The sequence below is a fragment of the Bos grunniens genome, chromosome 26 (assembly GCF_055505025.1).
Source record: "Bos grunniens cultivar Pamir isolate PY7600 chromosome 26, Bosgru_T2T1.0, whole genome shotgun sequence".
Taxonomy (NCBI): domain Eukaryota; kingdom Metazoa; phylum Chordata; class Mammalia; order Artiodactyla; family Bovidae; genus Bos; species Bos grunniens.
Genome location: NC_141190.1, coordinates 10,686,181 through 10,702,488, shown reverse-complemented (window position 1 = coordinate 10,702,488; position 16,308 = coordinate 10,686,181).

The window sequence follows — 16,308 nt, the reverse complement described above, 5'->3', positions numbered from 1 at the left end:
TTTAGACTTTGTCAAACAAAAGGATGGCTGGGTAACAAGGTAGCTATAGAGCATCCTGCTCAGACCTTGGCTCAATAAGCATTTGTTGCTCAATAAATGAAAATTAATCATACTATTAGCAGCACTTTTCAAACCTAACTTTTTGTTAGCTCCGTAAGTGATTTCTAATAAGTGGGATTCCCTTGTGGCTCTGCTAGTAAAGAATCTGCCTGCAATGGGGGGGGACCTGGGTTCAGTCCCTGGGTTGGGAAGATACCCTGGAGAAGGGAAAGGCTACCCATTCCAGTATTCTGGCCTGAAGAATTCCATGGACTGTATAGCCCATGGGGTCGCAAAGAATCAGACACAACTGAGTGGCTTTCACTTATTAGAAGTCATATATGTACTAACAGATAAAATAAAATTAAAAATGACTGACCTTACTATTCTTAAGAGCTACCTATGTCCCTTTATCTTTTATCAGAAATTAAAATAAATATTCTATCTCATTCACTACATGAATCTCTTCAAGGTTTATTAGGGTTATTTTTTCCTAAAGAAATTAATTTGTGTATGTTCTCTTGATCAAGGCTGTAGAGAGCTCAATTCAAAGCTTCCAGGTTTTAATGGTAGAGGTAGCCTAGGAGAGAAGGCAGAGGGAAGGAAACAATTAGAGCTGAGAGGGAGAGAACCAAAGAGAAAGATGTCCATAGGATATCAAGACTGGTGACTGTGAGGAACCTAAGCTGGTCTTTTTTGATAGCTATAAGCACTAGACATTCCTTGAATATCATTTGAATTGCTAAAATAAGTGAGCTTTTCCAGAAGACCCCACAAACATTGTTAATAAAAACTGAATATTTTTCCAAACTCCTACTACTTCTCATAGAGATTGTGAACAGAGTACCATTCTACCCATGTTGATTTGAAAATCAGTCAGGTTTTATTTCAAGTTAGAAACTGCACAGTGAGGAGATAGAGCCCAGTGGACATATGGCTTGTACCTGTTACACATTCAGAGCATTGCTTGTTCTTTCCTTTTCCCAAATCATTGAAATCAAGCCCCAAAGAAGGAGAAAAAGAAGAAATCTCCTAGAAAAAAACTATATACATATAATCAAGGTTTAAAAGTTCAATGGAAAATTATATTTTTTAAGGTAGAAATAAATTTCACACATAGATACATTACTTTTGAAGTATATTAAATAAACTTTATAATACCAGAGAGTCATACTCACTGTCACCAAAGTGAATGCCTTCTAGTTTCTTGAAGGTAAATGAAAAACCTAGCTCTCTTCGTCCTTCTTTCTCTTGCTATATGTCTCTCTCTATATATATAGATATAGTTATAGATAGGTGTACATGTGTATGTTTTGGGTGACCTTTCCCAAAAACGTACAGTCACTGCATTTCCAGTGAACTCCAATATTTGCCAAATAGCAAGTCAAATATTACATAAGCGGTAAACCCGCAAAAGGATATAGTTCGAAAACATCCTTAGAGATTCATTCTTCTTGATTTATCACCTGCTGAAATTCTGCCTCCTGCTTCCTTGTTCTTTGGGTTTTCTTAATCCTAGCAATTATCAAGTCTTCTCCCACACTTGGGTAGGAACACTTTAACTCATAAAGAATCACATATATATATTAAAACAAGTCAATATGTCCCACTGGAATAATTTTCAAAATTTGAGAGCAAAATAATTTTTATCACAAGCTTTACATGGTTGCTTTGCCTAAGTTAAGAAATAACTAATGCCAAATATTGCACATGTAAACAGAATGAAATTTTATCTATTTACGTATTGAGATGGTATTTTATTATGTTTTGAACATTTAATATGAGAAGAACTGTACAAAAAAGATCTTCACAACCAAGATAATCACGGTGGTGTGATCACTCACTTAGAGCCAGACATCCTGGAATGTGAAGTCAAGTGGGCCTTAGAAAGCATCACTACAAACAAAGCTAGTGGAGGTGATGGAATTCCAGTTGAGTTATTTCATATCCTAAAAGATCATGCTGTGAAAGTGTTGACTCAATATGCCAACAAATTTGGAAAACTCAGCAGTGGCCACAGGACTGGAAAGTTCAGTTTTCATTCAAATCCCGAAGAAAGGCCATGCCAAAGAATGCTCAAACTACCGCACAATTGCACTCATCTCACATGCTAGTAAGGTAATGTTCAAAATTCTCCAAGCCAGGCTTCAGCAGTACGTGAACCATGAACCTCCTGATGTTCAAGCTGGTTTTAGAAAAGGCAGAGGAACCAGAGATCAAATTGCCAACATCTGCTGGATCATGGAAAAAGCAAGAGAGTTCCAGAAAAACATCTCTTTCTGCTTTATTGACTATGCCAAAGCCTTTGACTGTGTGGATCACTAAACTGTGGGAAATTCTTCAAGAGATGGGAATACCAGACCACCTGACCTGCCTCTTGAGAAACCTATATGCAGGTCAGGAAGCAACAGTTAGAACTGGACATGGAACAACAGACTGGTTCCAAATAGGAAAAGGAGTACGTCAAGGCTGTATATTGTCACCCTGCTTATTTAACTTATATGCAGAGTACATCATGAGAAACGCTGGGCTGGAAGAAGCACAAGCTGGAATCAAGTTTGTCGGGAGAAATATCAATAACCTCAGATATGCAGATGACACTACCCTTATGGCAGAAAGTGAAGAGGAACTATAAAGCATCTTGATGAAAGTGAAAGAGGAGAGTGAAAAAAGTTGGCTTAAAGCTCAACATTCAGAAAACAAAGATCATGGCATCCGGTCCCATCACTCCATGGGAAATAGATGGGGAAACAGTGGAAACAGTGTCAGAATTAATTTTGGAGGGCTCCAAAATCACTGCAGATGGTGATTGCAGCCATGAAATTAAAAGACACTTACTCCTTGGAAGGAAAGTTATGACCAACCTAGATAGCATATTCAAAAGCAGAGACATTACTTTGCCAAGAAAGGTCTGTCTAGTCAAGGCTATGGTTTTTCCAGTGGTCATGTATGGATATGAGAGTTGGACTGTGAAGAAAGCTGAGCGCCGAAGAATTGATGCTTTTGAACTGTGGTGTTGGAGAAGACTCTTGAGAGTCCCTTCGACTGCAAGGAGATCCAACCAGTCCATTCTAAAGGAGATCAGTGCTGGGTGTTCTTTGGAAGGACTGATGCTAAAGCTGAAACTCCAGTACTTTGGCCACCTCATGCGAAGAGCTGACTCATTGGAAAAGACTCTGATGCTGGGAGAGATTGGGGGAGGAGGAGAAGAGGACGACAGAGGATGAGATGGCTGGATGGCATTACCGACTTGATGGACATGAGTTTGTGTGAACTCCAGGAGTTGGTGATGGACAGGGAGGCCTGGTGTGCTGCGATTCATGGGGTTGCAAAGAGTCGGACACGACTGAATGACTGAACTGAACTGAACTACCATCTTAAGGGCTTCCCTTGTGCTCAGTTGGTAAAGAATCCACCTGCAATGCAGGAGACCTGGGTTCAATCCCTGGGTTTGGAATATCCCCTGGAGAAGGGAAAGGCTACCCACTCCAGTATTTTGGCCTGGAGAATTCCATGGACTGTATAGTCCATGGAGTGGCAAAGAGTCGGACACAACTGAGCAACTTTCACTTCACTACAATCTTAAGAAAATTGTATGTGAACAGTACAGTACTGGCAGAGCACTGGTACACCAGGATCTTCATCAGTGCTTTAAAACTTGTAATTTTTTCCTCCAGTGATGTGCTAGAATCCCTTCCAGATGGCTGGACTTCTGCAAAATTCTTCTCATCGATAGGTGCCGATCCACATCAGCATCCTGCAGGTTTTCTCAGTTGCAGCTGTGAATAGTTGTGTTAGTGACTGAACAACAGCAACAGTTTCAAAGGCTTCTGCTGGTTCCACAGCCCATATAGAGGTGGCTTAGACTTTTCTTGGGTCTCTTGTAATGAGGTGCTGGATTCTACAACTCCCAAAGAGATTTTCTTGTTTATGATTGGTATTGATTTTTAGTTGTTAAACAGGGGAACAAAAAAGAGGAACATTTTATATTTCCTTGATGTTGAGATTATTTTAGTATTATTAAGATGTCAACTATCTCAATTTTTTCTATATATTCAATAGATTCCAGTAAAAAATTTTATCAAACTCTTTGGTAAAAGTTAACAAGCTGACACTAAAATTAATGTATAAAGCAAAGAATCTAGGATATTAAAAGAAAATATAAGAAAAAAAAAAACAATGTTGGAGTATTTCTTCCTGATTTGACTTAAGTTATCATAAAGGTACTCTCACTAAGAGAGTGTCATAAACAAACTATTTCTCTATCCATTTAATAGAATTCTACTCAGTAATAAAAGTGAGCAAACATGGATGAGTCTCAAGTCATTCTGTGGAATGAAAAAGAGAAAAAGACATCCAAATCATAAAGAAAAAAGTAAAATTTTAACTATTGGCAGATGACATATTAAATATGGAAAATCCTAAGGACTCCATCAAGGAAAATTAAAGTAAACAAATTCTGTAGAGTTTCAGGATACAAAATCAATACACAGAAGTCTATAGCATTTCTATTCACTAAAAATAAACTATGAGAAATATAGATGAAAAAACCAATCCCTCTTACAATTGCATCAAAAAGGAGAAAATACCTATAATAAATGTAAACAAGGAGGAGGAAATGGCAACCCACCTCTGTCTTCTTGCCTGGAGAACCACATGGACAGAGGAGCCTGGCAAGCAGTAGTTCATGGGGTCACAAAGAGTTGGACACAACTTAGCAACTGAACAATGATAATGAGGTGAAATACTTACACACTGAAAACTGTAAGACATTAATGAAAGATATTGGAGAAGACATAAATAAATGTAGAGATATTCTGCACTCATAACAGAATGAATTAATATAAACTTTTCATCTTACCTAAAGTAATCCATAGGTCCAATGCAAGTCCTATCAAAATTCCAATAGCTATCTTTTTTTAAAAAACAGAAATAGAGCCTGAAGTCAGGCAGGTTGATGCCTCCAGTTCCATTCTTCTTTCTCAAGATTGCTTTGGCTATTTGAGTTTTTTTGTATTTCCATACAAATTGTGAAATTATTTGTTCTAGCTCTGTGAAAAATACCATTGGTAGCCTGATAGGGATTGCATTGAATCTATAGATTGCTTTGGGTAGTATACTCATTTTCACTATATTGATTTTTCTGATCCATGAACATGGTATATTTCTCGATCTATTAGTGTCCTCTTTGATTTCTTTCATCATATATATATATATATATAATTTATAGTTTTCTATAAAACTTTAGTTTCTTTAGGTAGATATATTCCTAAGTATTTTATTCTTTTCTTTGCAATAGTGAATGGAATTGTTTCCTTTATTTCTCTTTCTGTTTTCTCATTGTTAGTGTATAGGAATACAAGGGATTTCTGTGTATTAATTTTATCGTGCCACTTGGCTGTATTTATTGATTAGATCTAGTAATTTTCTGGTGGTGTCTTTAGGGTTTTCTATGTAAAGTATCCTGTCATCTGCAAACAGTGAGAGTTTTACTTCTTCTTTTCCAATTTGGATTCCTTTTATTTCTTTTTCTGCTCTTATTGCTGTGGCCAAAACTTCCAAAACTATGTTGAATAGTAGTGGTGAAAGTGGGCACCCTTGTCTTGTTCCTGACTTTAGGGGAAATGCTTTCAATATTTCACCATTTAAGACAATGTTTGCTATGGGTTTGTCATATATAGCTTTTGTATGTTGAGGTATGTTCCTTCTATTCCTGCTTTCTAGAGAGTTTTCATCATAAATGAATGTTGAATTTTGTCAAAGGCTTTCTCTGCATCTATTGAGATAATCGTATGGCTTTTATTTTTCAATTTGTTAATGTGGTGTATTACATTGATTTGTGGACATTGAAGAATCCTTGCATCCCTGGGATAAAGCCCACTTGGTCATGGTGTATGATCTCTTTAATGTGTTGTTGGATTCTGATTGATAGAATTTTATTAAGGATTTTTGCATCTATGTTCATCAGTGATATTGGCCTGTAGTTTTCTCTTTTTTGTGGCATCTTTTTCAGGTTTTGGTATTAGGGTGATTGTGGCCTCATGCACAAAGACAGAAATATAGATCAATGGAACAAAATAGAAAGCCCAGAGATAAACCCATGCACCTATGGACACCTTATCTTTGACAAAGGAGGCAAGAATATACAATGGAGAAAAGACAATCTCTTTAACAAGTGGTGCTGGGAAAACTGGTCAAACACTTGTAAAAGAATGAAACTACAACACTTTCTAACACCATACACAAAAATAAACTCAAAATGGATTAAAGATCTAAACATAAGACCAGAAACTATAAAACTCCTAGAGGAGAACATAGGCAAAACACTCTCTGACATACATCACACCAGGATCCTCTATGACCCACCTCCCAGAATATTGGAAATAAAAGCAAAAACAAACAAATGGGATCTAATTAAACTTAAAAGCTTCTGCACAACAAAGGAAACTATAAGCAAGGTGAAAAGACAGCCTTCAGAATGGGAGAAAATAATAGCAAATGAAGCAACTGACACAACTAATCTCAAAAATATACAAGCAACTCCTGCAGCTCAATTCCAGAAAAATAAACGACCCAATCAAAAAATGGGTCAAAGAACTAAATAGACATTTCTCCAAAGAAGACATACAGATGGCTAACAAACACATGAAAAGATGCTCAACATCACTCATTATCAGAGAAATGCAAATCAAAGCCACTATGAGGTACCATTTCACGCCAGTCAGAATGGCTGCTATCCAAAAGTCTACAAGCAATAAATGCTGGAGAGGGTGTGGAGAAAAGGGAACCCTCTTACACTGTTGATGGGAATGCAAACTAGTGCAGCCACAATGGAGAACAGTGTGGAGATTCCTTAAAAAACTGGGAATAGAACTGCCATACGACCCAGCAATCCCACTGCTGGGCATATACACCAAGGAAACCAGAACTGAAAGAGACACATGTACCCCAGTGTTCATCACAGCACTGTTTACAATAGCCAGTACATGGAAGCAACCTATATGTCCATCAGCAGACGAATGGATAAGAAAGCTGTGGTACATATACACAACGGAGTATTACTCAGCCATTAAAAAGAACACATTTGAATCAATTCTAATGAGGTGGATGAAACTGGAGCCTATTATACAGAGTGAAGTAAGCCAGAAAGAAAAACACCAATACAGATTACTAATGCATATATATGGAATTTAGAAAGATGGTAATGACAACCCTGTATGTGAGACAGCAAAAGAGACACAGATGTATAGAACAGTCTTTTGGACTCTGTTGGCGGGGCGGGGGGGGATGACTTGGGAGAATGGCATTAAAACATGTATAATATCATGTAAGAAATGAATCGCCCATCCAGGTTCGATGCAGGATACAGGAAGCTTGGGGCTGGTGCACTGGGATGACCCAGAGGGATGGTATAGGGAGGGATTTGGGAGGGGGTGTTCAGGATGGGGAACACGTGTACACCCGTGGTGGATGCATGTTGATGTATGGCAAAACCAATACAGCATTGTAAAGTAAAAAAAAAAAAAAAAAAAAAAAAAAAATATATATATATAAAGTTAAAAAAAATAAAACAGAAATAGAGCACACAATCCTAAAATTTGTATGAAAACATAAAAGACCACAATGAGCCAAAGCAATCTTGAGAAAGAAGAACAAAGCATCTCAGTTTCTGATTTCAAACTATGTTTCAAAGCTATAGTAGCCAAAACAGTATGATATTTACATAAGAACAAACACATAAATCAATGGAAGAGAATTGAGAACCCAGAAACAAATGTCACATGTATGGTCAGTTAATTCATAACAAGAGAGCCAACAATGTAAGTGGAAAAAAAAGAGACTCTCTTCAATAAATGGTGCTAGAAAAACTGGGCAGTCACATGCAAAAGAATGAGACTGGACCACCATATCCACTGTTGTTCAGTCACCCAGTCATGTCTGACTCTTTGTGACCCCATAGGTTGAAGTACCCCAGGCCTCCCTCTTCCTCACCATCTCCCAAAGTTTGCCCAAGTTTATGTCCATTGCATTGGTGATGTCATCCAGCCATCTCATCCTCTGATGCCCTCTTTTCCTTCTACCCTCCATCTTTCCCAGCATTAGAGAATTTTCCAGTGATTCAGGTGTTGGCATCAGATGACCAAATACTGGAGTTTCAGGTTCAGCATCAGTCCTTCTAATGACTATTCAGGGTTGATTTCCTTTAAGATTGACTGGTTTGATCTCCTTGCTTTCCAAGGGACTCTCAGGAGTCTTCTCCAGCATTACAGTTTGAAGGCATAACTTCTTTGGTGCTCTACCTCCTTTATGGTCCAGCTTTCACAACCATTCACAACCACTGGGAAGACCATAGCCTTGAGTATACGAACCTCTGTCAGCAGTGTGGTCTCTGCTTTTCAACACATGGTCTAGGTTCATCATAGCTTTCCTGCCAAGAAGCAGTCATCTTCTGATTTCATGGTTGCAGTCACTATCCACAGTGATTTTAGAGCCCAAGAAGAGGAAATCTGTCACTACTTCCACCTTTCCCCCTTCTATTTGCCATGAAGAAATGGGGCAGGATGGCTTCATCTTAGTTTTTTTAATATTTAGTTTTAAGTCTACTTTTTCACTCTCCTCCTTCACTCTCATCAAGAGGGTCTTTATTTCCTCTTAGCTTTCTGCCAATAGGGTAGTATCACCCACATATTGAGGCTGTTGATGTTTCTCCCACCTATCTTGATTCCAGCTTGTAATTCATCCAGCCCTGTATTTCTCATGATGTGCTCAGTGTATAAGTTAAATAAACAACTGAACAGACAGCTCTGTCATCCTGCTTTCTCAATCCTAAACCAATCCACTGCAGGAGGGAATGGCAAACTTGCCTTGAGAACCTCATGAATTGTATTTAAAAAAAGACCAATACTATATATTTCAAAGTTGCTAAGAGAGTAGATCTAAAATGTTCTCATCAAAAGAAAAGAAATATGTAACTATGTGTGATGATATATAGTAACTAGATTTATTGTGGTAATCATTTTGCAGTATATACAAAAATCAAATTATTATGTTGTACATCTGAAGATACTGCAATGTTATATATCAATTATACCTCAAAAATTATCTATTTAAAATTAATTTCTTAAAGAGTAGCATCAGCTTAAGGAAAGTTCATTTTGACTTCACAACTTTATAATTAGCAATACCATAAGGCTTTTTTATCATTGCTGTCAAATCTGGAAAGCCCTCTGTCAAGGTTCTGTCATATGTGTGTTTTAAAATTTCAGGACATTTCAAATATCCCTAAATACTAGTACTCTCTACACTGACCACATTATTCCTAGAAGTTTTTTAAGACTTTTATAAATAATTTACTTACACATAAATTACTACAAACTACAAAAATACATTATTGTATATTTAGACTCTGTAAATTTTCAGTTACGTGTCCATAGTCAAATTCCAAAACTTCCCATGGCCATGCCAACAGTCCCTAACAGAAGGAGAACAATGACAGAGAGGAAATAAAAGTGGAAACATCCAATTGTCTTCATCAGTTGTGGTTAATACACATGGATTCTTCAGATTTCATAAAAATATATCACCTTGTGAGTAAATTAGAGAGCCCTGGAATGGACTTATGCAAATGAGGGTCTTGAAGTTTAAGCTTCATGACTCTCCACTATCACTGCAGGTTGGCTTGGATAGAAGTACTCAAATTTACAGAAGAGCAGGGGAAAAGGTATATCTGAGAGAACTGAACATTCTAACAGAAAATGTGTAAATTTAAAATACATGGACTCTACTATAATGGATAAATGTTACCATATTAGAATAAATTTATTATTCTGCACTGGCCTCCACCACCTTCCTTTGCCCAGACACCTGGGGTGGGGGCTCAGATGAAGACTGCATTTTTTAAGGAAAATAAAGAAACTCTGTTTTCTTTGTGCTTCTGAATATAATCTGAATAAATGAATGATATTATTTTTAAAAAGACAAAAAAAGAATATCTACTGTATTATTTGACATATAAAATTATAGAAAGTGAAAACTGATTTATGATGACTAAAATGAGATCAGTGTTTGGCTATGGAAAACTATGAAGGGATAAATTAACAAGAAACATGAGGGAACTTTTTGGGGTGATGACAGTGTTTGATATCTTTATTAGGATGTTAGTTTTCTGCATGTACACATGTAGTAAAACTCATAAAGTTGTAACTTTCAAATATGTATAAATTAATGTATGCCAATTATATTTCAAGGTAGACAGAATAAGAGAGAAGTCCTTCTTACAGAATGATCTTCACACTCATTCCAAGGGTGTAATTCAAGCAGATAGGGTGAGTGTTATGAAACCTGAACCTTAGTTTTACCTTTTTTGGAATTCCTGGTCTTGATCTTGTTTTTCCTAAATTAACACCTACTCATACCATCTGACTTATTCGGCCCTAAGAGAGGCATCATTTACTTGGTCTTGAAGATTATGGTTTAAACCCCTCTCTGAAGTTTATTTTAGCACAACTCCCAAACATCTATTATGGTGATCTTTCTAGACCTAATTTACATATGTCATATTTTCATATAAACTCCCAATATAAAGAGACCACATTCTTCATGACCATGAAGTTCATTGAACTTATTCATTCATTTTTAAAAGGATAAGCCTACAGAGAAAATATTTTACTGGGCTATGGATAGCAATATATCTATGAACTCTAAAGACATTATACTTTGAATTGTGTGATTTACAAACATAATGGTGATTAATAATTTAAGGTCTTGTCAAGGACTAAACAATGAAAGAAAGCTGTTATTTTGGGAGAGAGGTTAACATATCATTCTTTCATTGATCCATATTCTGGTTTTTAGAAAGGATACTTAGCAGAAAGGTGAGGCATGACATGTGTGTTTCTACAAAATGGTAGACTTGGGCAATTTGCACTACCAGTTTTGTGGCTTGATAGTGCTCAGTAGATGAAGATCAAGCTGCTTCTCAGGTTTAAAAGTAGTATCTAAAGATTGTCATTAACTCATCTCTGACCTAAGGTATCTATAGCTGTCTGATCCTGTACTCAGATGCACTCAGCGTACCCAGGGTTCTGTGCAGAAGTGAATATTTTCATGTTTCTACTTAGCCAGGGCTTTCTGAGCGAATAAATGTTCAACCTGAATTAAAGTACAATCCTTGAAAGTTAAAAACTCTTAGACCTAGAGTGATTTTCTCCCATTCAAAGAGTAATAAATCTTATTTCCCTGGAATCAATTTCTTTCATTCTGTGATAGAGACTGCCTACTTTCTCTTCCAGAGAGGTTGTTCACATTCAAAGAGGGATGAAACTCTGAGTCATGGAGCTAGCCATTTACATTCTAGTGGAGCAGTTTTCTTTTTCTCTCCCAGAAAGTGAGGTGACAAAGAGCTCTCCTATTCCTATTTAAACTGCAGGATTCATAAGTCTAGGGTTCTTCTCCTATGGCACAAGAGAAATCCTTTGTGCCTCAGGCTTAGTCACCCTGCAGTTTCAGAAGGGGAACAGATTAAGGCATGAGGAACTGATGTGTTTATCGCTACAATAGTCTTGCTGATACAGAAACTTCGTGTTTTCTTATAGGATGAAATAAATGAATAAAGATATTAAAAACTATCAGCATAGTTTCAATTAATATCTAGTCTGACTAATATCAGAAAACAAGTACACTAAAAGCACTTCAATACTTCAGTTCAATAGACAGGATTTTCAGATTACTTGAAAATGCCAACTAGGAAGAAAAAAAAAAAACTAGTATGTGGGAAAAACCTCACTGTATCTCAATGGGATCACATGCAATTTTTCTAAAGAAGCTATTACCATACAAAATAAACAAATAGATTACCAGTAATATGAAGAGTCTTTGTACTGTGTAGTTTAGACAACAGTGTCTTTAGGAGCTAAAGGTTAGGATACTCACGAATGCATGGAAATGTCTGGAAGGCTTTTACAACTGTTCAAACAACTAGAAAATAGCTAATGAGAGTTCCTGCCAGTGCTGCCATTCATGGAGATGCATAATGCATGAAGTGAGTTCCGGAGCTGTTGAAAGAGGGAAGAAGAGGTAGGGAAAAGTAAAATAGAAGGTGATTCAGAAAAGACAAAAGGTTGAAAGAAAGTTTTCCAAGCACCTGTGGGGCAGGGTCTAAACAAGTAAAATGAAATATTTTCAACAGCTTTAGCTAAAAGTAGTTGATGACAATGTAATAGAGGATAATGTCAGTTTATGTAACATTTTGGCATAGCTGATATATTTTGACATAAATTCTTTGTTGGCAGGGGTGAAACAACATAATCCCTTGGGATTTTATTTTTAACTGTACCAGAGGACATGTGCATTCCCTGACCATAGATTGAACCTTTGCTCCTGGCAGTGGAAGCACGGAATCTTAACCACTGGACTGCTAGAGAGTTCTCCAAAGTTTTTTTTAGTTCTTAACATAAGGAATCTCATTCCTTTAATGGAATTTAATGGAATCTCATGGTTCCAAGAAAAAAAAAAAGAACACATAAATTCCATATGGCATCTCATGTTTTATCTGGATATAAATTGATACTACGTGTGTAGAAGAATATGGACTCCTGTTATATTTGATAGTGTAAAATCAATATTGATCTCTAATTATGGTATTGCTAACTACATTCTATTGATATAGTCTTATAGAAATCCTACAATATAGAAATTATAATGAATAAACACATGACTTTGTTTGCTTTGTGCCTGCTCCACATGGAACAGTTGAATGAATTGGGATGGGACAAATCGCATTTCAGAGATCTTCAGTTCAGAGTACAGATGAAGGTCAATGAATGAAAGTCATGACCCACTTAGTTACCACAAGAAAATATCAAATACCCCTACTTCAGTCAAAGGCCAGCTTTAGAGAACATGGAAATGGGAGGATATCTGAAAGGATGCATTTTTGTCCCATAGACTAAGTTACCTAAAATACTGTACTAATTATGAGATCAAGAGCTCCAGATTGTTTTAAAGTGTACTTCTGTCAAGCAGGTTGAGACTCACAGGTTCATAAGGAGATCCTCCTATTAGTTATAGTAACTCAAACTATGTTTTCTTTGTATATTAACAGTTTCAAAAAAACTAAAATATCTATAAAATCTAAGAGACACGTTAAATGCAGCCCTGTAATTATGGCAGTATGCTATAGTAAAGGGCCTGCTGTCAAGGGAGTATGGTGATCTACAGGGAAAGAGCCCAAGTACAGCATCAGGAGTCGAGTCATGCATTAGTGGTAGGAGCTTCAGTTTCATCCTTGGAAGGACAGGAAGAGGAACCAGAGATCAAATTGCCAGCATTTGTTGGATCATGGAGAAAACATGAGAGTTCTAGAAAAAACTTCTGCTCCATTGACTACATTAAAGCCTTTGACTGTGTAAATCACAACAAAGTGTGGAAAATTCTTAAAGAGATGGGAATATCAGAGCACCTCACCTGTCCCCTGAGAAACCTGTATGTAGGCCAAGAAACAATGGTTAGGACTGGACATGGAACAAACAACTGGTTCAAAATTGGAAAAGAAGTATAACAAGGCTGTATATTGTCATCCTGCTTATTTATTTTTTAACTTTTTATTTTGTATTGGGATATAGCCAATTAACAATGTTGTGATAGTTTCAGATGAACATCAAAGGGGCTCAGCCATACATATACATGTATCCATTCTCCCAAACACCCCTCGCATCCAGGTTGCCACATAACACTGAACAGAGTTCCATGTGCTATGTAGCAGGTCCTTGTTGGTTATCCACTTTAAATCTAGCAGTTGTCACCCTGTTTATTTAACTTATATGCAGAGTACATCATCCAGCTGAGCTGGATGAGTCAGAAGCTGGAATCAAGGTTGCCAGGAAAAATATCAACAACTTCAGATATGCAAATGATATCACTCTAATGGCAGAAAGGTAAGAGTAACTAAAGAGTCTCTTGATGAGGGTAAAAAGGGAGAGTGAAAAAGCGGACCTGAACTCAACATGAGAAAAACTAAGATCATGCCATCTTGTCCCATCACTTCATGGCAAATAGAACAGGGAAAAGTAGAAGCAGGGACAGATTTTATTTTCTTGGTTTCCAAAATCACTGTGGACAGTGACTGCAGCTCTGAAACTAAAAGATGCTTGCTCCTTGGAAGGAAAGCTGTGACAAATCTAGACAGCTTATTAAAAAGCAGAGACATCACTGCCAGTAAAGGTCAAAGCTATGTTTTTTCCAGTAGTCATACACAGATGTGAGTGTTGGTCCATAAATAAGACAGAATTCCAAAGAATTGATGCTTTCAAATTGTGATGCTGAAGACGACTCTTGAGGGTCCCTTGGACTGCAAGGAGATCAAACCAGTCAATCCTAAAGGAAATCAACCCTGAATATTCATTGGAAGGGCTGATGCTAAAGCTGAAGCTCCAATACTTTGGCCACCTGATCTGAAGAGATGATTCACTGGAAAAGACCCTGATGCTGGCAAAAACTGAAGGCAAAAGGTGAAGGGGGCAGCAGAGGACAAGATAATTAGATATCATCATTGACTCAATGGGCATGAATTTGAGCAAATTCTGGGAGATAGTGCAGGACAGAGGAGCCTGGCATGCTACAGTCCATGAGGGTCACAAAAATCAGACATGACTTAGTGACTGAACAACAACAACAGTTACCATTGTAATCATTGTTCAGATCCTATTCACCCACATGCCTGAGACTTGTAATAACCTTTTAGCTATGATTGATGGCTTTATTTAAGATTTAAATATAAATCTCTAATTTATATTTTATATAATTAATATAATTAATATTTAATAAGCAAACACTAAAAGTTTATGTACGTATATCACATAATTGCATATGTAACTACACGTGAATATGTATATGTAAAATAAGTAAAATAATTGCGTGTGGAATTTACATATGTAAATCTTAAATATAAGATTTAAATCAGGATTTAAGTTTTAAATTAAGAAATTTCATGATTTAAATCAGGAAAGTGTCAGTAGGGATCTTAAAAAAATTACTTACATAGATTGATTATATGTAAACAAATCAAAGATAGTGATAGATCCTTAGGATGGCATATTATGCTTAATAGATCAGAGAAAATTATCTGAACTATTAGAATACTCCTCTACTTATTCAATTCTTAAATGTATAACAAAGTATGTCTGAAGGAATTTTTTAGAGCAGTGTTTCTAAAGAGGAATGATTGTGACATTTAATTGAAAACCCTTGGCTTCTAAAAGTTTTAAAATTTGAAACAGCTTTCTCATCTTACATTTCTTTCAGATCTGGGACCTCAGCAGTGTTTGAAGAATGTGTGAAAGACCAATTTATGGTGTAGAATATAATTCCTAAATGGATTTTTCATGAGTAAATGTCAATTCTGGAATACTTCTGTGGCCATTTACTGAGTGCAAACCCATATTTAATCTACAAAATATTGTGGATACTTCAGGTATGGATTGAGTGAAGGATAAATAATATACAAATATTTATTGAGTAGATGTCAGGGGACTAGGTTGCACAGTAAGACAGCCTCAGGGTTCAGAATTACAAGAGATCAAAAATTATCTATACAGAAAGTTCATCAAGATAAGAACAAAGGATGAAATCACCTAGACACAAAGCACAGTGGGGAAGTGTCAAGGACTCAGTATAGAGAGATGAGCAATTAGAATACATGAGAGTAGATAGAGGACAAAAGAACCAGAATAGGAGAGTGTAACCTGGGTTATAGGGCCGCAGGGGTAGAAAGGAAATGATAACAAATAGCCATAAATGTAAGAGATGAGAACTGAAAGTCCATTGATGAACTTGCTGAGCAGGTTTAGTAATATGATACAGGAACCACTTCAATTAAAAGACAGTTGGTTGAGGACTTCCCTAGTTAATTGCTTAAGACTTCACCTTCCAAATCAGGGGGTGCAAGTTTGATCCTTGGTGGGGTAGCCATGATCCCACACGACTTGCAGTCAAGAAACCAAAACATAAAAAAAAAGAAACCTAGAAGCAATATTGTAACAAATTTAATAAGCATTAAAGATCAGATTAGATCAGATCAGATCAGTCAGTCGCTCAGTCGTGTCCAACTCTTTGTGACCCCATGAATCCCAGCATGCCAGGCCTCCGTGTCCATCACCAACTCCCGGAGTTCACTCAGACTCACGTCCATTGAGTCGGTGATGCCATCCAGCCATCTCATCCTCTGTAGCCCCCTTCTTCTTCTGCTCCCAATCCCTCCCAGCGTCAGAGTCT